The 27746-nt window shown below is 37.2% G+C and overlaps 4 protein-coding genes and 1 long non-coding RNA gene across 18 annotated transcripts in view; 3 read left to right on the forward strand and 2 right to left on the reverse strand.

Annotated features, from left to right (window-relative positions):
* LOC126295455 (zinc finger protein 708-like) overlaps positions 1 to 27746 on the forward strand; it is an 885643-nt gene that overhangs the window by 753134 nt on the left and 104763 nt on the right. The window lies entirely within an intron of this gene.
* The window catches only part of LOC126295459 (uncharacterized), a 1097875-nt gene that overhangs the window by 715553 nt on the left and 354576 nt on the right, over positions 1 to 27746 (reverse strand). The window contains exon 2 of the long non-coding RNA XR_007552493.1: positions 8511 to 8992. This is a non-coding gene — a long non-coding RNA (uncharacterized LOC126295459). The remainder of the gene's footprint in view (positions 1 to 8510; positions 8993 to 27746) is intronic.
* LOC126295452 (zinc finger protein ZFP2-like) overlaps positions 1 to 27746 on the forward strand; it is a 909451-nt gene that overhangs the window by 397094 nt on the left and 484611 nt on the right. The gene's annotated exons all lie outside the window — the stretch shown is intronic.
* The window catches only part of LOC126295457 (zinc finger protein 16-like), a 356400-nt gene that overhangs the window by 220005 nt on the left and 108649 nt on the right, over positions 1 to 27746 (forward strand). The window lies entirely within an intron of this gene.
* LOC126295458 (piggyBac transposable element-derived protein 3-like) overlaps positions 1 to 27746 on the reverse strand; it is a 354659-nt gene that overhangs the window by 213558 nt on the left and 113355 nt on the right. The window lies entirely within an intron of this gene.

The raw sequence follows: 27746 nt of genomic DNA on the forward strand, positions 1-27746 counted from the left end.
AGAAATGTTGGAACACGTGAGGCAATACTGTCCCTACGACTTATCTTAGAAGCTAGATTAAGGAAGGGCAAACCGACGTTTCTAGCATTTGTAGACTTGGAGGAAGCTTTTGACAATGTTGGTTGGAATACTCTCTTTCAAATTCTGAAGGTGGCCGGGGTAAAATACAGGGAGCGAAAGGCTATTTACAATTTGTACAGAAACCAGATGGCAGTTATAAAAGTCAAGGGACATAAAAGGGAAGCAGTGGTTGGGAAGGGAGTGAGACACGGTTGCAGTCTCTCTCCGATGTTATTCAATCTGTATATTGAGCAGGCAGTGAAGGAAACAAAAGAAAAATTTGGAGTAGGTATTAAAATCCATGGAGAAGAAATAAAAATGTTGAGGTTCGCCGATGACACTGTGATTCTGTCAGAGACAGCAAAGGACTTGGAAGAGCAGTTGAACGGAATGGATACTGTCTTGAAAGGAGGATATAAGATGAACATCAACAAAAGCAAAACGAGGATAATGGAATGTAGTTCAATTAAGTGGGGTGATGCTGAAGGAATTAGATTAGGAAATGAGACACTTAAAGTAGTAAATGAGTTTTGCTATTTGGGGAGCAAAGTAACTGATGAGGGTCGAATTAGAGAGGATATAAAATGTAGACTGCCAATGGCAAGGAAAGCATTTCTGAAGGAGATAAATTTGTTAAAATTGAGTATAGATTTAATTGTCAGGAAGTCGTTTCGGAAAGTGATTGTATGGAGTGTAGCCATGTATGGAAGTGAAACATGGATGATAAATAGTTTGGACAAGAAGAGAATAGAAGCTTTCAAAATGTGGTGCTACAGAAGAATTCTGAAGATTAGATGGGTAGATCACATAACTAATGAGGAAGTATTGAATAGGATTGGAGAGAAGAGAAGTTTGTGGCACAACTTGACAAGAAGAAGGGATCGGTTGGTAGGACATGTTCTGAGGCAACAAGGGATCACCAATTTAGTATTAGAGGCCAGTGTTGAGGGTAAAAATTGTAGAGGGAGACCAAGAGATGACTACACTGAGCAGATTCAGAAGGATGTAGGTTGCAGTAGGTACTGGGAGATGAAGAAGCTTGCACAAGGGAGAGTAGCATGGAGAGCTGCATCAAACCAGTCTCAGGACTGAAGACCACAACAACAACATTCGTAATGCTGCTAAGTAGTGCGAGCACACATGTTGTAAAACAGCACAGTCTGTACATACACATGTTCGTTCCCCCATCGCTAGCAACTTTTGCACTCAACCAAAGTAGTTCACTGCTGTGGTTTAGTGCAATAGTTACTAGTGATGGGGGGAACGAACATGTGCTGTTTTACGATATTTGAACATGTGTGCTCCCACTACTTACTAGCATTACAAATGTATATAACAGCAAATAACGAGGCCATATAAATGTGTTAGCCTGTATTAAGTTGACATGATTTAAAGCCAAACCATTTGCATTTGATAATGGCCTAAGGGTGACATTGCAATAGTGGAGATAAAAAGTTTAATAACCACTGGCATAAACGTGATGTCTTTCAAAAAAACTTTATTAAACCTTCCATCATTGCAACTCTCTGTAATTACTGTATTTTTCAAGAAATGTGTCACAGCCTTCATTGCAGCTTCCTGTAATTATTGTATTTTTCAAGAAATATGTCACAGCACACTAACATGTGCTGAAAAGTGCTGCCTCCAAATTTTTATGTGAATACTCTTAAAGCTCTTTAAATAAAAGAAACATTCTACATCTTTGTTCTTAAATCCTGTATATTTGCAGGCCTCTGCCACTACAGGCAGCTGAATCACAGCATGCTGTAATTGAGTTTCAAATTTGAGGAGTTTGTCCACAGATGGAGCATTTTCTCCTTCAGCATTGCAATGCCAGACCACACACGAGCATTGCAGCATCTGCAACAATCTAACACCCTGGGTACACTATCATTGATCATCCTCTATACAGTCCCAACTTGGTCCCATCTGATGTCCATCTGTCTCTAAAATGTGAAGAATACCTTTGAACACTTCACTTTGATATCGATGTGGTACAAGCAGAGGTTATGTTGTGACTTCACCAACAAAGTCAAACAGTGATGGTACCAACAAACTGGTCTCTCTCGGGGAGAAATGTCTTCATCGCCAGGGTGACAGTGTTGAGAAATAAATATGTAGACATGGAGGATAAAACTATAGAATCTTAATAACATTTGTTTTACTTTAAAAGGTGTAAGAGTTTTCACATAAATATACGACAACAAACACAGTCAAATGGTAGTGCAGTTGATGTAATACAGTATATAACAAGACATCAATGTTTCAGGTGGTAGATGATATAACTCAATATAGAGGAGCAGGCTCTGTCTGGTATTACTGTCAACATATTTGCCTTTACAACAAATAAGAAACACACTATTAATGGCAGTGTGAGTTGTGTACATAAACCATGATTGTGACACTGTCATATGGGAAACAGCATGGAATGAAAAAGAAAAAGGATCAGTGTGTACAAGGTAATGGAATTCTCTGACCGTCATGTCACTAAGAGGTTGAACCATTCAATTACAGTGATTGATAATTTCGCTAGATTGGGTGCACGATATGGATGAAAGGAAAATATGAGAAAAGTAGAAAATTATCTGAGTCACAGAAAGGCATCCTTTTGTGCAAAGCACACTTGTTCCTGATTTACAGTTGTCAGTAACTGCCAGGTGTGTACAAGAAATTATTGTCAGTTACAAACATCTTGCATTCAAGGAACAACTGCAGAAACCTGCTCAAACACTCAAACATAAATAAGCTAGACTGGAGGTATTCACTGAAGGACATATGTGGACTTCAGATTGGGATACAGAGATTTTCAGTGTTGAGAAGAAATTTGATTTAGATTTCCAGTTGGACTTCAGTATTATTGGCATGATGTGAGAACTGTGCAGCAAGTAAGACTGAGCAGAAATTTTGATGGCAGAAGTGTTGTGATTTAGGCAGTTCTCTGGACTAAACATAAATTACCCATTGTGTGGCTAAACACAAGAATGGACTCTTGAGACTTACACTACACTGAGGTGCTAGAGCCAGAATTGATTAGAATGTATCAGAACCTAGGCAATGAATGTCAACAAGTTAATGCATCTGTGCATGTTTCTGCTACACACAAAGAGTGGATTGAAGATACAGATATGAATGTTTTTGCTCTGGTATGTGCACAGTCAAGGTGTGAAACCCATGGAAAACCTTTGGGGAATATTTGCAGAGTGTTTTTGCCACAGTTGAAGGCAATTTGAGGTTGTATGTGAGCCGAAAAGTGCAATAAATTTCACTGCAAGAACTACAAATTGCAACAAAATCAACGCTGAAGAGAATTTTGAACAAAGGAACCAATAATCCAAAAACACAACAGGACAGTGAATGCCTTTATACCATCTTCCATCCAGGAAATGCAAATGCTTTATTTTGCTACGTTAAGAAAGAAGCTATGTAATTCCATGATAATAGTGTGTGTATTACATATATTTACTACATTCATAATAAATTTAATACAGTGTGCTACATTACAATATTACTTTCATTGCAACTGCTCCTTTATACTGATTTCCAATATTATAAATGAACTGAATGGAGAAAGAATAAAAGGGGAAACTGTCTGATAGAATTTTGTATACAGAAGAATTAGCCAACACTTTAAGAATGATAAAAGGATTCTTTACATGAAAGGGGCCTGTAGACATGAGAATGTATCAGATTGTATAATGCTGAAAGAGAGAGAGAGAGAGAGAGAGAGAGAGAGAGAGAGAGAGATTGATTGATTGATTGATTGATTTTGAACCCAGATTTTAAACTACAGAATGTTTCCAAGAGCAGTTGTGTATTCTGATTATAATTTATTTAATTTATTTTTATGAACTACTTATTAAAACTGAAGAAATTTAGGAAATTTGGCACATACAACTTGGATAAACTGAAAAAAATCAAAGGTTGTTGAAATGGGGAATTAGGCAGCTATTGACTAAAACAAAGGAAAGGAATACTGTAGAAAACAAATAGGTGGCACTGAAATTTGCTAATGGCAATGTATTTCTGTCAAAAATGGCAAAATACTTGGGAGATCAACTGAACATAATTCTGTGTATCTTGGAAATGGGTTATGCAGTGAACATCACCAAATGTAAAACAGTTTTGCTGGAATGTAGTGCAATTAAATTCAGAGATTCCAATGTAATTAGATTAGAAAATAAGACAATATAGTAGTAATAATAATAGTAGTTGTAGTAGTAGTAGTAGTAGTAGTAGTAGTATGTTTTACAATTTGGGCAGCAAAATAACTGATGGCTGATGTATAGAGGATATGAGACCAGCAGTAGCAAGAAAAGGTTTTCATAAAGAGTGTGTGTAAATTTCTAATAAAATTTCAAGTGTTATGAAATACCTTCTGAATGTAATTTTTGTGCTGCAGCCTTGTACAAAAATGAAATGTGTACGTTAAAGAGCACAGAAAAGAAGCTTTTGAAATGTTGCAGATAAGACAGGTAGATCAGGTACCCATTGAAGAGGTACAGAAATGAATTCGAAAGGAAAGAAATGTATGGCATAGCTTATCTAAAAGAAAAGGTTTGTTGACAGGACACATCTTGTGCCATCAAGGAATAGTCAGTTTGGTAATGAATAGAGGTTTGGGAGTTAAAAATTTTAAATACACAGTAATGCATGATTACAGGAAGTAGTGTCCATTATGGGGGATTTAATAGTTACAAAAGGATAGATGCTGTCACAGTATAGAGAAGGTTAGAGAGCTGCCTCAAACCAGTTTTTGGACTGATGATGATATATAATACATACAGAAGCCTAGAATTGTGCAGCATCAATTATTTGTTGTATGTAACCCAGTCTCCCTCTCTCCCTCTAGCTCCTTCTAGTAGTGTGGAAATTATTTCCCAGTGTACTAACATGTCCTACCATTGTGTCCCTTTTTCTTGTCAGTTATTTCCAAATGCTTCTTTCTTTGTCAATTCTGGTGACAGAAACAAAGGAAAAAATCCTTTTGCTCAAGAACTGCTAACAAATGTTGTTAAAGTGCTGTTTTATATGAGAGTGGTAAGCACATTGCACAAAGATGTTCTAATTATGATAAATTGGAGGCACAGTAATGTAACGGATACCAAATTGTTCAAAGTTTGTAGAGAGAGTTTCAAGAGATAATCCAGCAGTGCAATGTTTGAAATATGTTTAAATATGTTATAAAGACCAAGCAAGAGACCAACAAGACAAATAGGGAGTAGTGATATTGACAAGTAAACAAATCTTCAAGAAAATATAACAACCAAGAAGTGGTAAGTGATTTAGTTTTTGAGCCAGAGTGAAAGCACTGGACATTATATGCATTGTCGTTAGAGTGAGAGAAAAGGGGAGAGTTTCAGGCAAATAGCATGTTCAGTTACAATGTACAATGAGTGTTACAGTATTTAATTTAAAAGTGACATTGTTACTGTGTTACTTCAGAAACTTCTTTTTTGATTATGTTGGCAAAATTGAAGCCATTCACTGAGTCAACATCTCATTGTGAGCCCTTTGACTGTGATAGTAGTTGAAGCAGCAGTTAAGTGCAGCATTGCTCTGGTGTGGTAGCAGTGTAGCTGTTTATTTGAAAACACTTGTTTCTCATTTTACTCAGGTAGAATACTGGGTCCATTTGATTTCAGCACAACTGCTGGACTATCTCCATTCTTCATTACCTACTCTAAAGCCAACAGGTACGATCTCAGTGTACAATAAGTGATTTTGCTGTCAGTTAAATGTCATTGCATTTTACAAAATTTAATTTTACTGACAGATAATGTTTCAGTATATATTACATTGTTTCTGTCAATTCTATGTTTGCATACTTTGCTATGAGACTGTAGTATTGTGATAGATCACAGTAAATAGTGTAAATACTATAAATAACTTAACCTAGTTCTCGAAGTGCCAGTCCATAAGCAGGAACATAATTGATGAAATGAGTGGTATTCAGCATAGAAAGAGGCCTCACAATGCAAAATACGTGGTACCACACTGCATTTTGCATATAGCAGTGAGTAGATTCAGGATACAAAATAGTTAAATCAGTAAGTTACTTTGGGCGTACCCCAAGGGAATATTAAAAGGTCCTTACTGTTCATTATATATGTAAATGATAGAGCAGAGGACACTGAAATCCCTTTGAGGCTGTTTAGGGAAGCTACTGTTCCATACTGCTGCAACACCATTGATCTATAGCAACATTTTTTCAGGCATTAGCTACTTTATCACATATAAGTGAACAGTACTTAGTGTAACCCAGCCATAAAAGAAACTGTTTCTGGAACACTTGTTTTGCCAATTTATGAGTATAGAATTGTTACTGGGAAGGTTAGTACAGGAGATACAGAAGATTTAATGAACAGTGATGCAGTTCATCATGAGTGAATTCAGTATCCTGTATACTATTATACAGTTAAGTATGGTGCTTATGAGACAGAACTGTAATTGTCTACAAAGATTATTGAGCAAGGTAGCATAGATATGAAACCATATTGATGTAACTTAGAATAGCTGCTCAGAAAATTAGTTTCATTAAATTTCCTTGTGTGTGAGAGATGAGAATCATTGCAAACGGGATGATATTCATAATAAAATATTGAGAGGCATGTAATATATGCAGAAATATGTAAGAACTTATAACTGAGATTTTCTTTTCCTTTTCTTTCAGTTTCCTGAACATCCATTGGTAACGCTGGAGTCCACTAATTTTTCCAGGGAGGAAACACAAAAAAAATTGGGACCAGAAGAAACTGAGAACATTGTAAGCATTAATGTCTGTGAGGTATTGCATGTGGAACAAAAAATTTCTTGGCTAATTGCAGAATGTAAAGGATGTGTTACAAAGAAATAAGTTTTCTGGAACTAAGTGCTGTTTGTAATTTCCCACCATCCTTGTATGGTTCTCCCTGATTCAGGTTTTTTTCTGCCACTTGGTGGCAATTGAGAGGAAATTCTTATTGGTGCTTGGAACAATATATATAGCCATACCTACAGCAACTCTTCTTGAAACCGAACATTTTGTATAATGCATGTGTTGGATGTTTTAAATCCAAATTTAGAGGAGCAGTTAGAGAGAAACAGATATTTGCAGAATAATAATTTGACATATTTCACTTTCCTTGGAATTCGGCTACTTTGTTTTAACAAATCATTTACATTTGTGTTTTTTGTGCCGTGGAGGTTATCAAAGGTAATAAATATAACTATGTGATAGCTCAGTCCTATGTAGGTTGATACAGGATTCCAATATAGTGTTGCTAAATTCCATGTTACATTCACAGAAAAACTTTTGAATTTGGCTTTAGCATGCAGTTCTCCACAGAGAACCATTTGTAACATTACAGACTGTCATGGCAGAGCTAAGCAAGAAGAATAATCTTGGTATATTTTGTGAGCTTGATAAGGCCTTTTGTGGAGTACAAAACAATTCACTATGTGATCAAAAGTATGTGGACACCTGGCTGAAAATGACTTCCAAGTTCGTGGCACACTCCATGGTAATGCAGGATTTCTGGATGGTGTTGGCCCACCCGTAGCTCTGATGACAGCTTCCATTCTCGCAGGCATATTTCTGTCAGGTGCTGGAAGGTTTCTTGGGGAATGGCATTCTTCACAGAGTGCTGCACTAAGGAGAGGTATTACTGTCAGTTGGTGAGGCCTGGTACAAAGTTGGTGTTCCAAATCACCCCAAAGGTGTTCTATAGGATTCAGGTCAGGACTCTGTGCAGGCCAGCCCATTACAGGTATGTTACTGTCATGTAACCACACCACCACAGGCCATGCTTTATGAACAGGTGCTCGATCATGTAGAAATATGCAATCGCCATCCCCACATTGCTCTTCAACAGTGGGAATCAAAAAAGTGCTTAAAACACCAATGTAGGCATGTGCTGCTGTAGTGCCATGCAAAACAACAAGGCATGCAAGCCCCCTCCTTAAAAAACACACACACTATACCACCACTGCCTCCGAAGTTTACTGTTGGCACTACACATGCTAGCAGGTGATGATCACCAGGCTTTCGCCATACCCACACTCCGGTATCGGATTGCCACATTGTGTACCACGATTCCTCACTCCACAACGTTTCTCCACAGTTCAGTCATCCAGTGTTAGCGCTCCTTTCACCAAGTGAGGCATTGTTCGGCATTTACTGGTGTGATGTGTGGCTTATGAGAAGTGTTGCGACCATGATATCCAAATTCCCTCGCCTCCTGCCAAACTGCTATAGTACTTCCAGTGGATCCTGATGCAGTTTGAAATTCCTGTGTGATGGTCTGGATGCATGTCACCTATTACACATTATGACCCTCTTTAACTGTCTTGTGGTCTCTGTCAGCCAACTGACAAGGTCGGCCTATACACTTTTGTGCTGTATGTGTCCTAGCAGTGTTATGGAGTGTGGAAATCTCACATACAGATGTATGACATGAGTTAAACCCAATCACCTGACAACGTTCGGAGTGCCCCAGTCTGCTCTCTCATGATATCTAATGAGGACTGAGGTATTGATATGGAATATCTTGCAGTAGGTGGCAGCACAATGCGCCTAATATGAAAATTGTATGTTTTTAGTGATGTCCCGATACTTCTGATCACATAGTGTACTTCATAAAGTAATATGATGTGGAATTTGTCATTCATCTTGTGTGATGGAATGAAGATGGTCACATCAACTGCTTACCTGCTGTGATCTAGTTAATTCATTATGCTCAGTCACTCCCAGGATGCTGAAGATCTGTTTAAATTTGGTCCGGAGTTTTACTGAAGTACTGTTGACATATTTACGTGTTTCATTCCATTGACCTCTCACAGCTGTGGACGAGTTACTTCCCTATCTTGGTCAAGGCCAAACTTTTGATTATTTATGATACAATACATGTGCCTTACAATACATGTGCCTCTTTCTGTGCTAACATTTGCAAGAAACCTCATTACGATATCTTGAACTTTTCATGAAATTTGATGTCTGTTATGACAACATGACTCTCAATGCCCAGGGATGGGAATGGGTGTATCATCAGACGGTCTGATATAAAAATCAATAACTCTAGAACAAAATCAGATATTACTCTACTCTTAATTTTATTTAAATTGTGATATTTTAACATTTCATTAGCTGTGATGCATGAGCTAAAATCAACCATACACAAAGTTTGTGCAATGATTTACTTAAATTGTTGTAGCACAGTAACTGTGATGTATAATGAAAACAAAATCTGTCAGTTATCAGATTGTTAGGTATGCACAGAACTGAATAACTGTACGAAATAGCATTATCAAACAAATGAGTGCAGGAAGCATGGATGCCAAAGAAGTGTTTATGGTGAAACATCTTCACACAGTGATATTTGCTGAAAGGAAATTATAAACAACATTGTGAATGCAACACTGTTCAGATATGGAAGTATATAAAAATTTTCCCAAAAATTTGTTGCCTGTTGGATTATGTAAGGTAATTGGTTTGCCTGTATGTTGCTTAACTGGTTCAAATGGAAGTTTAGCCCAGTGATGGTCTTCCAGCACTTTGTACAAGTGAAAATATAAATTACCTGAAAAGTATGTAACCTGCATCAGTTCCAGTGTACTGATAATCAATATCCCAAAGAGAATTGCACCTTAGTTCTGGTTTTTGAATGTCACCTAGAAAGAAAAAAATAAGACCTTTATTGCCCATGTATGTGTAACTGTTACGATGTATGACGAGAGAGAAATAAGATAATTGAAATATTACTCAACGCCCAGGTCATACTAGTTCAATATCTTTATTCAGTTAGTTTTATAATTTGTCCTTACATTTTTTCTAAAGTGATTCTTACATAAATCCTGAACAATTTTGTAAAGAAAATATATTTTGAATGTAAGACCTGCAAGCCCTTAAGGGAAAAGATTCAATGGTTGAGGGAATCAAAATCAAAGAGGATATCCTTGTTGGCCTATGAATTTGATAGCTCTTCAGAACAAGCAGTTTGATGGAATGCACCATTGTGATGAGAAGGTTGTTCAGAAAGTTTCAAAATGTTCACTTCAATATCTTAACAACTGAGAGAATACAAAATTATAGACAAGAATTTTCGCCAGGATATTGCAGTCATGGAGAAAAGATATAGTGGGAGGTGAGCTGTTACATTGGCAGACTACTACTTGACTGTTGACATGGATGCTCAAGAAGCAACTTATAAGCTGTAAGGCAAATGGAAATGCAAAGCCAATTTATAATTTGATTAAAAATCTTCAAAAGTCAGTTAAGAATTTTGACAATAACAAAGAAAGTATTTGTTTTACTGAATATGTATTCTAGCCGTACGTACCATTATTTTCTCATCCACAACAGATTTATGATTTTCTGATAATTACTATAACAAATTTTAAAGAGCATGGGAAATTATTCTTTTCTTGTTGTTTTTATTTAGTAATTTGTGAGTTGGTCTTTTTTGAATTTTATCAGTGCAAATGTCTCATATTACTCAAATAGTTCATCTCAAGGATTCACAGTTATGAAAAAAATTCCTGTATTAAACTTTCAAAGCTACATTGTGATCTAAATAAGTAATGGTATAAAACTGGTTATGTATTTCTGAAGCTGGTGCTTAGTATTTATTTTAATGTCTATTTTTCATCATATTATATCTAAATAAGTGTAGCAATCCTAAATATAAATATTTTCAAATATTTGATAACACTTCATTGCATAGCTTATCAGATGTGAATGTAGTTACTATATTTTTATTATTTTTCTTTGAAGTAGTGTTTATTTAATCTCAAACATCATAATAGTTGCTCAGGACCCTCTGAGTTCTGCTAAATGGTGGACACCTCTGAAAACTCCATGAGTACTGATCTTACTTTTTGTAGCATGTCCTTACATTTACCTGAATCCCTCAAATTCTTTTATGCATGTTGCCAATAGCATGCTTTGACCTTGGCGTAGTACTGACTACAAATAACATAGTAGTTTTTAGTGTAGTCCCCCTGATGAGAAAATCATGTTACTAGATAATACCAGAAACTGCTGCTGCTCCAATAGTCAGATCAAAATGAATCATTGTTCACCAGCTGTACCATGTTGTCAACCAGTCTGGGCTGTGTGAAACAAAAAGAAAATTTCCTAAGTTGATGTATCGAGTGTTATCAGGTCATAGAACCCAGTTATTTTCAGATAAGCCTGATTACTTTGTAGATTTTGTAGACAACGCAACAAACCTAAAACTATCATCCAGCTGCATTCCAAGATCACCTATGATTTGAGAACTGTTGGAAGATTTAGGATGAAGGAAAAAATCCAATCAACAGTAGTACTGTCCCATTAGTTATATGGAACACACATTCACTCAGGATGCAAGTGTAGAAAGTGAGACATGATATCCAAAAGAGCTCCCTGTTTCTGTTTGCATAAAGTATATTTCAAATTGTCAAATTCATCTGTATTGTAAGTTCATATTGCCTTTGAAACAAGTGCCAATGTTAGAAGTTGTTGTTTCGGTAATTGATCCATGCATCTCCTTACCTTTCTCCTCGCTGCCATCTTTCAAGCAACTACTGCAACTGTGAATGTGTATCATATGATAACAGTGCTTTTTTCATAAGTGAACCTCTACAATGTCATACTCCAACTTCATCATGAAGCTCCCACTTCCAAGGTATCTGTAAAGCAAGTAGTGATAAAAAACTGGTAACAATATATAAGCTGGTTTATCTGCAATGCCTTTCTCACGATTAGTTGAGATAAACATGGCGAATGCCTGAGGTCAAACTGTATTGTGCCTGGAAAAGTGATTTATTTAATGCAGGGGATTAGCTTTAAAAAAAAAACTTACTAAAAATACTTTGCCATGTCACGAAAAACATGAAATCTGTATGCTATATACAAAAAATGAAAATTTCAAGAACAAACAAACGGAATTTTGGAATGAAATGAATAAACTCAATCAGACAAATAATGGTCAGTGCCATAGTGACCATAGCAGTGAGGCAAATGAAATTGAATTGAATTCATTGTCCATTAAGTTCAGTGCATTCTTCTTAACACTTGCTGATAACACAGGGATAGGAAAAAGACCATCAAAAGTAGAAGCATTAGACTTACTTGACAGACATTGTATGCTTCTCTAGCTGACATGTTTTGCGTTACCACACATGAAAGATATAACAAAACTCGGTATCTCACATAAAATAACTCTTCTGATTATGGCTGTATTACAACCAAAGTACTAAAATTTTGAATTGACTTTGTAGCACTCCACTCACCCGCAGATACTCTGCACACCATATTACTTACGAAATACTGGCATGTTCTGAAGTATCAGTCATTGGCAGAAGTGCAGTAAAGCAAGTGACCTCTAGTTGCAAGCCCCTCTACCTGTATAAAAATTTGTGAAATTGTAGTAAAATATAGACCAACATTTGTCATGATCTTCTAACAAGAGCTCTGTTTGACTTCCATAGAGGCTTGTGTACAAAGAAAGTCATATATGAACTTACAACTCAGCACTGGAAGAATTAGACAAAACATTACCCTACATGCATTTTCTTTTTTTTTTTTTTTGAAGTTGGCAAAGCCTTTGAATTTTGTTGTTGTTGTCATTCTGAAGACTGATTTGGTGCAGATCAGCATGTCCTCAAGAAATGTAACATCTATAGTTTATCTTTGCTTTCATTCATTCAGTGTCGTGTTGACTAATTTTACAATGCCAAATAAATCAGCCATGTGTATTGTAGCGCCTGCAACAACTGAAATAGATGCTGCCCCCTTGTCAGCAACCATATGTTACTCTTCCTCACCTTTTCAAAAAAACATCATTTTCAAATCTCGAACCTAGCGGTACTGTGCAGTGATAAGTGTAACATATGTTAAGGAAATAACAACTAGGATGGAAACTTCAGAATTTTTGGATCTCTGTGTAGAGAAGAGTTCAAACTAAACAAAAAAACAAAACATTTTGGAACACACAGAATGACTTGGTTCATTCATATTTGCACTTCAAATCATTTCAGTTCTTGGGGAGAAACAAATCAGTAAATTCATGTGTCTTGCATATCATAATTCAATAATGTCTTGCGGAAAAATCTTCTGGGGTAACTCAGCTTTAAGAAAGAGTTTTCATTTGCACAAGAATATTATGTGGTGTTAACCCATGTTGTTCACAGAATATCTACTCCTTTGTGAAATTTATTGTGAATAATCCACTACAGTCCAAAAGGAACACTGATGTAAGTACCTTCAGTTCCAGAAGAAAAAATGACATTATTTCACAATAAGGGTAAAGTTATCCTTAACACACAGAAGAGTGCACAATGCTGCCACCAGAATCTTTGATCATCTATCCAGTGACAAAAACTGTCTGTCAGACAGCTAATTTCAATAAAAACTGAAAAATTTTCTTCTTGACAATTTCTTTAATTTCATGGAAGAATTTATATTTATCTGAGTGTAAGGAATGGTGGCTAGGACTTACTAATATACACACATGTACACAATTTTTTTAAAGACCATTGTAAATGATCAGTATGTATCCATACTGACTTGTGAATGTGGAATAACTCATGGCACATTATTATCGATCTTAATGGTACAAAGGATCCATGGAACATTGAACAGACTGACTAGCCTCCACAGGTAACCTTCCCATGTGGTTGCCTTTACGGTGCTGCTACCTGTATTGTTGAGCCATCGAAGCCACCCCACTGCGTCACTGTGAGGATATAAATTATCTAGATCTTTAAATTATACCAGAGAAACAAAAATGGGATGATGGTAAAGGCATTCTCTCTAGATTTATGAAGTGATGTTATCAAAACAGGCAGCAGAGTTTCATATTAATAAATAATACTTCAGAAATGACATCATGTAGAATTTGATGCCCTAAGGTTTTAGTGTTTGGTCCACTTCTGGTATGATAGCAGTAAACAGATGGAGGGCCCAAACAGGTAACACATTGCCAGGACGATAATAGGATGCCTTGATAACTGGTTCCCAACAGACAGGTTAACCTAAAGTAAGACGACTCACACTGTGCAGTTGCAAAAAAAGTGAGGATAACTTAAAAAGTTCCAGAAGTAAATATCAGTGGGCACTCATTACATAAAATCTTGGAAGAGCCTCTTCAAGGATTGAGAGTATGAAGTACTTAGTTGCTAATAAATGAACTCCATAATGGAATATGTGGTTAACAATTAATTAGAGTGTATTGTGGTATCACTACCACACTACTTGAAGAAAGAGCAGTATCGATATAAACTATCTATACCTGTGCAAATTTCAGAATAGAGTTAAATATATGGAGTCTGTAATAGGATTTCAGTGGGCCTTAGGCAGAAAATTTAACATCCTCAGCTATTACAATACCTTTTTAGGCAGCCCTTTAATCTATACAAATATTTGGACTGAGGGATGCATTGTCTTCGTGGTTTTGGCTTTGCCGGTATGTAGGTACCGAACAATGTTACAGAAATGTTCAGTTGGAGCAATAAATAAAAACACAGTTTAGTACTGTAAGAGGAGAGCCAGTGTATTTTATTTCAAAGTAGTCACTATCCCATGTTCATAATTGTTAGTGCGAAAGGATCGGCACTAGTCTCAATTATTTATCATTAGTATACTTTACAGAAGATGTCTGCAGTGGCTTCTTTGGGGCTATTAATTTACATTTTGAGGTGTTCTTCATCCCTGAAAGTTTTTATTTCTTTCAGCTAATGTACAAATGAATGAATGCATGAATGAGATTAATTACAATGTGAAACTTCTACACTGAGAAAAGTATGTAATCTTGGAAGCCATGTTTTAACATGGCATGTGACATTACCTCATTCTTCTCTGCCTGTGATAGGACAAATTCTGCTGATACTAAATGTAAGAATTTTCTCATGTACAGAATCAGTGCATGTAATGCCTTTACAGTGATAGTAATCAAGCTAATCAACTTCATGTCTTCAAAAGTGGTTTTATTTTCCTCTGTTTCTTTTGGTTACAGTTACACATTCCTGAATTTGATCCTCAGGCAATTAAAGAGGAGGTGAGTTAGTATCATACATTAATGTCTAATACTTCTTTCTTTTCCTCATAACTCTCTCCTCTCTCTCTCTCTCTCTCTCTCTCTCTCTCTCTCTCTCTCTCTCTCTCTCTCTCTCTCTCTGGTTTAATTTTTATCTATGTGCATGATTATTGCTTTGAATTTTGGAGGGATTACATTTAACTGCATGTGAAAGTTTTTTATGCAACATAGTGAAGAAATGAGGTATTGAATATCAGAAATATCACAGATAAATTTCTGTAGTCTGGTTAAAATAAACTGGTAGTTGATTTTGCTCACTTGCTACTACAGCTTTGGTACATTGCTTGCTTGCTAATGCTCGGTTATAGGTGACACACGAACTTGGCCAGTAAAGTCTGTTAAGTGCTGTTACATGTGTGTAACATGGGGCAATGTTGGAAGCAGCTGTTGTGAGGTATGACAGGAATGTGAGATGCTCTGTCAACAACTGATTTTATGTGATCCATGACTGAACTGGGGCAGATAATCTGTTTTCTAGCACTGAATTTGCATTCTTGTCCTAACCTAACAACAATATTGTATGTGCAATATAACTGAGACAACAGCAGTCAACCTGTAGCAGAACTTTTCATCACACTTGCTTTGTCCACAGCGATTAAAGCTAACCTCTGTGAGCAAATTCACCACAGAAAAAATTGTTTCAGAACTAAAAGCAAACTACTTTCTCATTTTCACCTGAACCTATCCTCACACTGGTTACACAAGCTGACATGTTACCAACAAATGAACAATACTGGTTAGTACTCAGTTGCAGGTAATAGGTATCACAGGAAGCTTCAAAATGAAAAAAGAATCGTGGAAAGGAAAAAGTCAAGGCAAATAAAGAAGTCAGTACAATGATGAAAGTAACACAGCAAAGGATTATGAAGAAGAAATTACATTTCAACCAGCTAATTGAATAAAAAGTAAAAAAGTTGTTTTCATAAAGATTCAAATATAAACAGTTTTAAAGCACTTGGCAAGATTTACACCCATAACCATCTATTTATGAGGCATGAAACATGAACACTATACATCATCACTGCTTATCAGTAAAATGTTATATTTATGACTCTGAAGACCAATAGCAGTGATTTGTTGCTTTCAAGTACATTGGCTTAATGTAATGTTGTACAAGCCTTATCTAATTTCAGCCGACATCTGTGGTGGTGATAACTGTATATGTGGTTCTGAATTGCATCTTGTGCAAAACGACCCAGTAGTGCTTGGTTAGTATAAATGTGCATATTTTGTTACTCCCTCCCTCCCTCCCTCCCTCCCTCCCTCCCTCCCTCCCTCCCTCCCTCCCTCCCTCCCTCCCTCCCCCCTCCCCCTCCCTCCCCCCTCCCTCCCTCCCTCCCCCCCTCCCTCCCTCCCTCTCCCCCCCTCCCTCCCCCCCCTCTCTCTCTCTCCCCCCCTCCCTCCCCCCCCCTCCCTCCCTCTCTCTCTCTCTCTCTCTCTCTCTCTCTCTCTCTCTCTCTCTCTCTCTCTCTGTGTGTGTGTGTGTGTGTGTGTGTGTGTGTGTGTGTGTGTGTGTGTGTGTGTGTGTGTGTGTGTGTGTGTGTGTGTGTGTGTGCAATTGGGTCTATTGTTGACTGAAAGCTGTTGGTGTGGAAGTCTTCTTGTCATGCCCATCTGTGACGCAGCACCTCCGCTGTATGGTGAGTAGCAACTTTCCTTCTCATAATATTGTTACATTCCATCCTGAATTTCCTAAGTCAAATGTCAGCATGATTGCTTTGAAGCAGAATGGCCAATTTCCGTCCTTGTTCTTAATTAATTTGAAATGGTATTCCATCCCTAATAACATTGTTATCCAAAGGAAATCAAGCTCCGATCTGCCTTCCTGAATTGCTTCCTTCCTTTCTTTCTTCATACTTGAATACTCCTTGAGTGTGTTGGACCCACATCCAGTCAGGCTACATAGAGACACTGATCATGTACAAAGAAGGTTAGTGACAATTGTCAAAGGCTTTTACAAGTGACAAAAAGTGTAACATAAATTTTGGTAGATCTTAACTAGTAGACACACAAAGAAAAAATGCCATACAACTTGTGACCATCTAGAAAGAAAAAATTCACCCATTAATTGAAAAGCTGGAGAGTACTCGGGATGGCTAGCTGCTGTGGCTGAGCCGTTATAGGCATTTCAGTCTGTAACCGCGCTGCTACTGCGGTCGAAGCTTTGAATCCTGCCTCGGGCATGGCTGTGTGTGATGTCCTTAGGTTGGCTAGGTTTAAGACAGGCTGTGCCAACCAAGCTCCAGGGAGCCTGAGCGCTCTGGGGCACTCACCGTGGCAGCTTGGAGCCCGCTTGGAGGGGGAAAGTGAACTCACTGCCCCCTGGCCGCATGCAGCTGCAACTGAGGCAATAATCTTTGTTCAATGACAGCTATGACTAGCCGCGGGAGCCCTGTACCCCTATTGGAGGATACCTTTCTATTCATTGAGAGGGATGGTCGTCCACAGTGTCTTGTATGTCATAAAGTATTTTATTCTGTGAAGAGGTACAATATACAATGACATTATACACGTCTTCGTGCAGCGCGCTACAATCACGTAGATGGCGTTGCACGCAGAGATCTGGTAGCCAGGCTTAAGAACAACATACCAGGAGACGTAACTTTAAAAACGGTTTTGTGAATTGGAGGGTATCAAAACATGCAACTTAGTTCGTGTTCTGTAATGCATTCATAATTTTCAGGTGAATGAAAGCGGAGAAAACACAAGAGCAGAGAGAACACTACTGAATTTGCAATTCAAGCAAGCTACAGGGTTGCTCACATCATTGTGATGAGTGGCAAGCCGTTTTCACTGGGACCACTCGTAAAATCGTGCATGGTAGCAGTTGCAGGATGTTTGTTTCCAAGAGAGGTGCAGGCAATTGAAAGGGTTTGCCTGTTGAAGCAAACATTGTCTCATCAAATCCTGGACATGGAAGCAGATTTAGAGACACAGCTCAGGAAAAAGGCGGAGAGCTTTGTTGCATTTTCGCTAGCACTCGACAAAAGCACCAACATATCGGACTGTGCTCAGCATGCAGTCTTTGTGCATGGTGTTGGCATGGAGCTGCAAGTAACTGAAGAACACTTGGATGTGGTACCACTTGATTACAACGCAACAGGACTTGTCATTTTTGAAGCTGTTTGTGAATCAGTGGACAATATGAATTTGCCATAAAATAAGATCCATTCTGTAGCGACAGACGGTGCACCACAAATAATTGGGCGTCACCAAGGTTTTGCTTCTCATTTGAAAAATAAACTCAGGGACGAATTCGAGAAAGACATTTTGACTCTTCATTGTTTTATTCACCAAGAGGCACTGTGTGTTGGAACAGTAGAGCTAGGTGGTGTAATGAAAGATGTCATGAAGTGTGTGAATTTTGTGTGGCGTCACAGTACGAATCATTGCCAATTCAAAGGATTCCTGAAAGACATGGGAGCAGAGTATGGGAATATACCTTACCACAGTACAGTTCGTTGGCTGAATTGGGGAAAAGTTCTTGATGTTTTCTTTGCCATTGGCGAGGAAATATACCTTTTTCTCAAAATGAAAGGGGAAGAAATGCATTGTCTGAAAGATCTAAAATGGATATGAGATGTGGCATTCCTAGCTGACATAACTATGCATCTGAATAATTTAAATCTGTCATAGCAAGGCAAAGGGCATGTAATTGTTGACATGCACAACCAGATCAAAGCATTCATGGAACAGTTATGTTTATTTGAGAGGCAGATGAGTAATAGACATTTAACGTTCTTCAGTCATTTTGCTTCTTTAAAACTACCTGAAGGTACTACTTTTGGCAATTACCAAGCAAAGTTAAAGCAGCTCATCATGTCATTTGAAACACGATTCCGAGACCTCACTGGTTTGGAAATGGAACTTAGGGTGTTAAACACTCCTCTTTCAGTTTTCCCCGATGACTTGTTATCATCACTTCAAACGGAGATTATCGATTTGCAAAATTCAACGTTGTTGAAAGAGAGGTACTACAACCTGTTGGATTTGTTATGATGGTATTGTTCTTTGCAGCTTTTCTCAGCAATGAAAAGAGTGAAAAGTAAGGAATGATTGTTTCTTCAGGATGCAACAATGAAGGCCATCCTCCGCAGTAACACTGCAAACCCTTTGACGCCTGATATTTCCGATCTTTTAATGAAAAGAAAATGTCAAGCTACAGAGGCCCAATAAATTTAGTATGCAATTTCTTGTAAAATAGTTGTTTCTTATTTATTTCCTGTACATCGTATTTCCTGGTGTAGCATGTCACCATGTCTTTGCAGCTAAGAGTATGAGGTTGTTGATCTTGTAAGACGCAGCTGGCACATGAAAATGCTTGCTTTTCCTGGAGGAACAAGGAGTGCTCTTGGCAGTGACTGAGAAAATGACAGTTGAACATCATAGGAAGAAATTATCTTATAAATAGCTGGTTGTTCATCCATGAACAGCACTCCTTTTTGTCCAGGTGACCATCATTAACCATTGTTCATTCTAGCAATTCCGAGGAAGCAGAATCCTACCAGATGATGTGGGATTTACAACCGAGATCATGATGCAAAGGGGAAGAAAAATGAGAGGGACTCGAGATAGATGTGTGAAGATAGTGATGTACCTCTATGTATTGTACGATGCTTCAGAGCCTTTCACACAGCCACAAACATATGAAGATGATTGTTATTCAAAAGTGTATTATTGTAATTTTTGTTGTTTAGCAAAAACACTACAGAAAGTTTCGAAAGAGATTTGGCCAAAATACTCTGTCCTAAGACAGAGTTAGCTTTTAAAATAGCAAGTATAGTGGGGGTTTTAATATAGCGACTTTTTAACAGTTTCCAATTGCCCTTTAAGTCAATAATTTGCCAAACTACTGTTTGAAATAATCTATAATCATAATAGAGTAGAACATAAGCAGTTAAAAAAAACTGCAAATTTTTGTGTCCATTTCTACAGAAAAATTGTTTAGTTAAGGTGTTAAGAAGTCTTCCTGTATAGAAACTGAATATTCCTGAGCTCCATAAACAACTGTCGTGCAGAGATTGTACAGACAAAATTAATCAAACGCCAGCTTGCACAGAGGTGTGTAAGCAGACATTTTTTCTAAATTCCATCTGTGAATGGAACAGGAAGAAAGTGTAATATATGATGTAGTAAAAAGTATTTTCTCTCATAAATGTGACAGTGATTTGCCTGGTGTAAGTGCAGGTATACCTGTAGTTATCAGCAGGCCGTGAATTTTCTTCTTCTTCTATTTCTTCTTCTATTTCTTCTTCTTCTTCTATTTCTTCTTCTTCTTCTGGGCTGTTAAGTCCAATTGTTCAGTGCCTCTATGGTCAGTGGTTAGTTTCTGTTTGTCCGTCCATGTGTATTTATCACCTAGTTTCATTCAGTATTGTGACATGATCTTTCAATTTAGTTCTGTACTCTTCTGTCTGTTCAGTTGTGTTTTTAAGTACTCATCGTTGTGTGATTGTTGTTCTCATCATACCAGGCACTCAAAGCTATCTACATTTCTTAAAAACCTGATTTCTACAGCTTATATGCTTTGTTCATTTTCAGCTATTGTTGTTAAAGTCTCACACCATAAAATATTTATTATTAAATATCAAATATTCTAAATACATCCAATTAAATCTGTCATATAGTTATTCATGATTTTTAAAGGTTTAATGTGATCAAACTGCTAAGATTGCAAAAGTGCTAATGAAAAGGAAAGCTGCTTTTACATTTTGAGTAGTTAGGTCTAAATTTTAACATGGAGATTGAACATGAACAGCACTCCTTAATTGCAACATATGAAGCACCAAGATTTTCTATAGAGCATTTGACTTACTCATTGAAAATTAGTAACCTAGTGCTAGCTGCTCCATGGTTACCTACTCCCCCCCCCCCCCCCCCCAAAAAAATAGAATAATAATAAGAAACATCTTGTGGTGGAATATTTTGACGCTAATTACAAGTAATATTTTGTATTCTAACAAGGAGATGTCTTGCTGTCCTTATAAGAAATTATTTAAAGGAAATGACATACTAACAACCTCTGGTCAATTCAAATAGAAACATACCTGCTTCTCAGTGCTCTAAATGGGACTCGGGGACAGACTGGATGTGATTGACACTACCATTACAATTAAAATGAAGTAAAGCATACAGAAATCTTTTGTCAGCAGAAATTTTCAGTCCGAGTCATGCTGGTGTGTTGTGAGTACCGCTCAGTATTCTGTATACAGTTTAAATTTGAAGTTTTAGCTTGTGTGATCTACAATTGCTGCTGATGTGCACAGAAATTTTAACATTTAACACTGAAAATCTATTAACAGACCTCAGGGGTATACTTACCATGTAAGAATATAAAATGTGTCAAATTGTTGATGCTGCCCAAACATTACCACACGCTTATTACTTGTATCATCTCCATCAGGATCAAATATTTCTTTGTTAATGGAGTTATCAAATTGTGCACTTAAAAACTGTATGATTCAAAACTGCTACCGCAGTTAATCACACCATACTTCCATTGGTGCTGAATAATACTCAGCTGCTGTTAGGGCATAGTGCATAGTGCATTTAGACTACTGTGGCATTCCACTACAGCCAAAGGGTTGAGCGTGATCTGTTGAATTAAGTAATTGCTTCATTTTTGCTAAGATGATCAGCTGAAGAACATTGCAAGATACACACTACAGCTGTGTTCCTGTATGATCTTTTAAAATTTCTTTTGAAGTTCATCTTGCGTATTTTACCAGAATGCTGTTTTCCACTTAGAATGTTTCTTTTTCTCTTAGTCTGATTTCTGTACATGTAAATGTGCCTTACTTTTATACTATGTTCCACAACTGTCCCAACCAACCTTAGTGAGCCATTTTTTCTTGGAGTATTCTCTTTTCTCCAGAGACTGCTTTACATTTGTAAGTGTACATTTTTTTGTGCATGGTCAAACACATTACATTTCAAGAATCAAATCTTTGTAACGTCAGAATTGAGGGTACTAATTACAGTTCATATGCTTTCATCAACTCGGCTTACTATATGTCTTTCCTGTGTTACTGTAATATCAAGTCAGTGTTCCCCTTTTACATGAAATATGAGTGCTGTCATGTACTAATGTATTTTAAGCAACTGGGCTATTGATTTTATGTCCAAAACTAGACATGCACTGTGCTGGCTTCAGCCCATCTATCCCATGTATTGCTGCCGGCCCGTACGGGCTGTGGGCCTAGCCAGAGCAAAGAACCTGACAGGTCAGTTCACCAGCCTATTGACTTACCACCTTACTGCGCTGTGTGCTCATCGTTCGGTGCTGCCGAGCCCTCTGCCTGTGTTGTGGGGTACCTTGCATCTCTTTGCAGTGTCTTAAGATATACGAGGAGAGAATGACTCACATTTAGTGCTGTGTAATTTGTGCTATGAGTCAAATCATTACTACAATAACTGTGATTATCAGGGACTCCTCCTAACAAGAATACAGTGCCTTTAACGTATTGATTTGTGCTGTTTGAAAATTGAGACTCATAATTAAAAGAATGTATACACAGTAAATATATTCTGCAATTGCTGCTAGTGGCACAAACATTCTTATATATAGCTACTGCAACAGACTGAAATTACAAGGAAATATGCTGTTCCCCATGTTTTCACATTTCTTCAGTCTAGGTAGGCGTTGTAGTCAAAGCTCTTGTTTTCATGATTTTTGCTCATAAAGTGAATACATAAAATGCTATAATCTAATATGTCAGCTGATGAAATGGATCACTAGTGAAAATCTGATACTGGTATTCAGTACTGTAATGAGAACTGGAAATGTAGCATCCTATTTTGATGTTCAGCTATTCGTATTATTTCTCCTAATGAAAAGTTACGGTTTAGTGCAGATCTTTAGACAAATAAAACCACAACATTTTGAACTAAAGATGTATTGAAATTGAATTGCAGAAAGTAATATGCTGATAAAACAATTTCTGAATAGCAGTTTACTGCACTATAAAATAAATATCACTATTTGTTGAGTGGATCCACCTGGCTTTTAGAATCATTCTTCTGTCCCTAGAAACTAAGAAACAGAATAAAAAAGTAGGCACCACAGACTTTTGTGCGTAAACAAGAACTGCAACATATAAACAAAATAATCTTCAACATTACCATTTCTGCAAAATAAACATTAGCAAATAGAAGCTATGCAGAATCAGCAAGTTACTAACATTTTGTGGACTGATTAGTGATCTTTTCTCATTGATAATCAGCCCTACTCTCCTAAAATTTGTTTCCTTAAATGCATTTTCTGCAGGTATTATTAGGATAGATTGAGCTAATCTGAGGAGTCTTGGAAACTTTTTTTCATGTACACTCCTTTAGGCTAGCAGCTCTGCTGGATCTTCATTTTCAGAGTAACTTGCTAAGAAATGTGCAATTTCATCTTTTATATTGCTTGTCCTCTTGCAAGAATCATCTGCATGTATGTTATCTACCCCATTGCCACCTCAACTTTTCTTTGGTTCCATAGGGCAAAGACCACCTTCCTCAGCTGAAACTGAAAAACAAACACACACACACACACACACACACACACACACACACACACACACACACACACACACAGCGCACACACACACAGCGCACACACACACACACACACACACACACACACACACACACAATTGTGTTACACTGACAACACAACTGTGACTTACCATCCGTTAATGCACCATATGTGCTGCACACTGTACTATACACTTCCTGTCTTTCTTCAGGCTTCAGATTATTCAGATTTCGAATGTTAGGACAAAATATGCTGTGTAAAGATATTTGTTACAAATCTTTATTTTCTCTTTAGAAGAGATTCTGTCCTTTGCTTATGTGCTGTGACTTCTGTCTGCAGTATAAAATAAGACCTTACAGTAGTCTCCTTTGGTGGCAATAAATGCTTGTTAACAAGGAAGTAGAAGGAATTCATACCAGTAACTCTAGTTCCAAGGATGTTGTTGATGTAGTTTCTGGAACAGACAAGTGGGAAATCGTATTGTAGTATGTTACCAAAACTAAAGGGAATGTTGGATGCTTGTCTGTTTGAAGCTTATGAGTGATGCACTAAAGCTTCAAGAGGAAATGAATCAGCACCGTAGTAAGCCTCTGTTCGAGCCTTGTAATTGGTTCTTTTGATTCCATACTGCTAATGTGACCATGAACTCCTCCATGACATTGTTATAACAGCAGTATTCAAACTGATATCCATTTTGAACTTTACTGTTCCGGTGACAAGTTTTCTTAAGCTAGTATTTTTTAAGTAATTCGTGATATTCCTTGAAGTTATTAGTGTGAATGTTTGTGACACAAATTGTTTGATAAATTCCTCTTCAGCTAACACGTATCTTAGCTTTGCTGCAATGCAGTGTGGTATACAGAAAAGGCACTTAAACGGCAGAAGTGCTGACTTGATATTAGCTGTGTGGTCTGTTACAAATATTCCGCCTCCTGAATAAGTGCCAGAAATGACATTACTCTGTAATTCAGATAAAAATTTTCTTTGAATATTAACACTAGATTTAGCATCTTCAAAAAGAAACTCCAACATGCATGAAGTATGATTTAATCTGGATTTCAGGAGTCATATAGTGACCAGTAATGGTAACGTATTCAATTTTAGTGTATTTGTCAGACCATTACCCATTTCAGAGGCAAATGCATTGGTTGCCAAGCTACTTTTGGTTTCCTGCTTTGATTTTTTTTTTAGTTTCCTCAGAAATATTGTTATATTGTTGACAGATGAAGGACATTAACATTTATGCAGAGAGATTTTGAATACTTGTACACATATACCTGAAAAGTCCTGACATAAGTTCTTGAACCCTTCACCTTTGACAGTATTATAGGAACATAGGTCCTGGGCATAGAGTCATACGCAGCTAATAATGTTATTAGATTTTGTTTTTGAAGATGACAATGAAGTGTTTCTGTGTCTCAAGAGTTTCTCAGTTTAAATGCATTTGCACTTTTGTGCAGCCTAATTCTCACTTAATAAACAGGATGGAAATGAACAACAGACCTTACTGATTCAGTGATTCGATATGATTCCTGACACAGTGTCAGTGGTGTCAAGTATGGTGAACAGTAACATGTTAAGAGATCATTCGTAATATATCTGGAATGTCTTCATGCTCAAACTCTATTAATCTGAGCTGTCTGATTGATTTGTGTGTCACTTGACAAAACAATACATCCATGGTGTGGAACAATGTAGTAGTGGAGATGAGCCCAACAGATTATAGATTTTGGCTATGTCCCTTTTACAGAATAGGGACTGAATTGTCTTCCTGGTGATTTTTTACATGTGATTAGCATGCATCTTACCCGTATAGTTAGTTGCAAAACATTTTTTAATTTTTTTTATTTTTAGAGTAAATGTTTATATTGCAACCACATCGCTATTGTTAACAAGTAATCAGTAGATTATAATGTAAATAATAAAATTTTAGTCAAATACTACATAAACAGAAATTTGATAGTTTTGTGCCCACATAGTACATGCACTTTGAAGGAAAAGTGGTCATTCAACAAGAGAAAATATTAGCATTGGAGAGTTCTGTAAAAACAAGTGGGACAGTCCCACTTTTCTCTATTACAATGTCCCTAGACTGCATTATAGTGTCATTTAACTGAAAGCCAGAAAGTTCATTTTGGTGTTTAGGATTTGATTTTCTTCTACTTGAAATAAGTGTTTTGAAGAATGGATGTTGTATCTTCTCAAAATAGGCAAATCAAGAAACGCCTTTCAACTCCGTGCTCTGTTAGAACAATAAATCTATTGTGCACCATTAAAGCATTTTTATTTGAATTTCAGGTGTAATCTTACATATAACATTCACACTAACAGCCCATAGTTAATCAAACTAAGAAATGTTGTGACACTAAATGCTGATAGTCAGTATATAGAAAGTTGTCCTTTGATTTGGTATTAAGTTTGTTCTTATGTTTGCCAAAATACTACAATGTCCATTACTTAGATTATAAGTGACTTCTGCATAATATCCTGTGTGGAGTTTCAACACATAAAGGCCTCTTTCACTTCATCAAACTACACTGAAGTGCCAAAGAAACTGGTATAGGCATGCATTATCAAATAAAGAGATTTGTAAACAGGCAGAATACAGAGCTGCAGTTGCCAGCACCTATATGAGACATAAAGTGTCTGGTGCAGTTGTTAGTTCAGTTACTGCTGCTACAATGGAAGGCGGTCAAGATTTGAGTGAGTTTGAACATTTCAGTCAACGCATGAGCAATGAGAGATGGCATCTCGGAGGTAGCAATGAACTGGGGATTTTCCTGTATGACCATTTCACGAGTGTACTGTGATTATCAGGTATGTGGTAAAAGATCAAATCTCAAATGCCACTGAGGCCAGAAATAGATCCTTCAAGAACGGGACAAACGAAGACTGAAGAGAATCGTTCAGCATGACAGAAGTGCAACCCTTCTGCAAATTGCAGCAGATTTCAGTGCTGGTCCATGAACAAGTGCGAACCATTAAATGAAACATCATTGATATTGGATTTTGGAGCTGAGGGCCCATTAATGTACCCTTGATGACTACACGACATAAAGCTTTACACCTCGCCTTTGCCTCTCAGCACCGAAATTGGACTGTTGATGAAACATCATGTCTGGTCAGACATATGTTGTTTAAAATTGTATTGAGCATATGGATGTGTATGGGTATGTAGACAACCTCATGAATCTATTGACTCTGCATGTCAGCAGGGGACTGTTCAAGCTGGTGGAGGCTCTGTAATGGTGTGGGGTGTGTGCAGTTGTAGTGATACAGGATGCCTCGCAGAATGCTGTTCAGAAGAGATCTCCGCCTTCTTGTACTCTTATGGATTTATGGACAGCGCTGTAGGAATTATGGTGTGAATTCCCTCCAGCACTACTTCAAACATTGGTCTAGTCCATGCAATGATGTGTTGCAGCATTTCTGTGAGTTCGCAGGGGCCCTACGCGATATTAGGCATATGTAACAGTTTCTTTGGCTCTTCAGTTACTGTTAAAATCAGATATTGTAAACATATCCCTTGTTGACTGCACCATCTTTATTACCATCATATTGCATTTTAGCTGCATTTTCAGAAGTTCATGGGAGTCACAGTGTACACATTATTACAGATTGTAGATTTAATTGTGACACTCTGACTAGCATGCACAATATATCTCCTAGCTTGTGGACGTGGTAGTAGGTGCCTTTCTAAGTGGCAAATTGTAGTTACAGCCTTAAGAGTTGTATGTGTTCTCATCCACATTCCCTATCAAAAAACTGAAGTATACATTAGGGGAGGATTAAACAAAATCAAACTACATGGTTTGTGAGGATATGTGTTGTTGTTTAGGTGCTTACACAATTGAGTCAAATTTACAGACAGCGTGTATATGCTTTGGGGCAACTGTGAAATCTGGGAAAAACCTGGTAATTTTTTAGAATTCTTGGAATATTTCATTGTTTTAGTACTCAGTTAAATGTTTGTAATTTTAACTGGTGAGAACCAATAAACAGCAAAATGTGTCAAAGGTTTTACAATGAAGACTGGAATACTTCATAACAATAAACTGCTGCCAATGAGCGTGACATCACAATTGTTTACATTAATTTCATTTGAGCAGTTGACA

This window comes from Schistocerca gregaria, chromosome 11, assembly GCF_023897955.1.
Source record: "Schistocerca gregaria isolate iqSchGreg1 chromosome 11, iqSchGreg1.2, whole genome shotgun sequence".
NCBI classification, from domain to species: Eukaryota; Metazoa; Arthropoda; class Insecta; order Orthoptera; family Acrididae; genus Schistocerca; species Schistocerca gregaria.